The sequence below is a fragment of the Trichechus manatus genome, unplaced genomic scaffold (assembly GCF_000243295.1).
Source record: "Trichechus manatus latirostris isolate Lorelei unplaced genomic scaffold, TriManLat1.0 scaffold00193, whole genome shotgun sequence".
NCBI classification, from domain to species: Eukaryota; Metazoa; Chordata; class Mammalia; order Sirenia; family Trichechidae; genus Trichechus; species Trichechus manatus.
This window is the reverse complement of record NW_004444129.1, coordinates 4653004-4654826: the sequence shown is the minus strand read 5'-3', so window position 1 is coordinate 4654826 and position 1823 is coordinate 4653004.

Below are 1823 nucleotides of genomic sequence, written 5' to 3'. Positions count from 1 at the left end.
AGTCAAAGTATCTCTATTTGCAGATGATATGATCTTATACATAGAAAACCCCAAAGAATCTACAAGAAAACTACTGGAACTAATAGAAGATTTCAGCAAAGTTTCAGGATACAAGATAAACACACAAAAATCAGTTGGATTCCTTACACCAAAAAGAGAACCTCGAAGAGGAAATCGCCAGATCAATACTATTTACAATATCCCCCAAGAAGATAAAATACTTAGGAATAAATCTAACCAGAGATGTAAAAGATCTATACAATGAAAACTACAAGACACTACTGCAAGTGGAAAAACATACCTTGCTCATAGATAGGTGGACTCAACATTGTGAAAATGTCAATTCTGCCCAAAGTGATCTACAGATACAATGCAATCCCGATCCAAATTCCACCGGCATTTTTTAATGAGATGGAGAAACAAATCACCAACTTCATATGCAAAAGGAAGAGGCCCCAAATAAGTAAAGCATTACTCAGGAAGAAGAACAAAGTGGGAGGCCTCACACTACCTAATTCTAGAACCTATTATACCACCATGGTAGTCAAAACAGCCTGGTACTGGTACAACAACAGATACAGAGACCAATGGAACAGAATTGAGAATCCAGACATAAATTCATCCACCTATGAGCAGCTGATACTTGACAAAAGCCCAAAGTTCATTAATTGGGGAAAAGACAGTCTCTTTAACAAATGATGCTGGCATAACTGGATATCCATCTGCAAAAAACTGTATTTCCATCTGAAACAAGACCCATACCTCACCCCATGCGCAGAAACTAACTCAAAAAGGATCAAAGACTTAAACATAAAATAAAAAACAATAAAGATCATGGAAGAAAAAATAGGGACAACGCTAGGAGCCAGAAATATGGCATAAACACAATACGAACCATAAGTAACAATGCACAAGCACCAGAAGAGAGACCAGATGACTGGGAGCTCCTAAAAATCAAACATTTATGCTCATCAAAGGACTTCACCAAAAGAGTCAAAAGACAACCTATAGACTGGGAAAAAAAATTTGGCTGTGATAAATCCGATCAGCGTCTAATCTTCAAAATCTACAAGATACTGCAAAACCTCAACAACAAAAAGACAGATAACCCAATTAAAAAATAGGCAAAGGATATGAATGGGCACTTCACCAAAGAAGATATTCAGGCGGCTAACATATACATGAAGAAATGCTCATGATCATTAGCCATTAGAGAAATGCAGATCAAAACTACAATGAGATATCATCTTACCCCAACAAGGCTAGCATTAATTCAAAAAACACAAAATAATAAATGCTGGAGAGGTTGTGGAGAGATTGGAACACTTATACACTGTTGGTGGGAACGTAAAATGGTACAACCACTTTGGAAATCAATTTGGCACTTCCTTAAAAAGCTAGAAATAGAAGTACCATACGATCCAGCAATCCTGCTTCTTGGAATATATCCTAGTGAAATAAGAGCCATCCCATGAATAAATATATGCACACCCATGTTCATTGCTACACTGTTCGCAATAGCAAAAAGATGGAAACAACCTAGGTGCCCGTCAACGGACGAATGGATAAACAAATTATGGTATATTCACACAATGGAACACTAGGCAATGATAAAGAACAATGATGAAGCCCTGAAACATAAAATGGAGGAATCTGGAGGGCATTATGCCGAGTGAATTTAGTCAGTCACAGAAGGACAAATATTGTATAAGACCACTATTATAAGAACTCAGGAAAAGGTTTAAACACAGAAGAAAACATTATTTGATGGTTACAAGGGTGGGGAGGGAGGGTGAGGGTTATTTACGAACTAGATAGTAGAT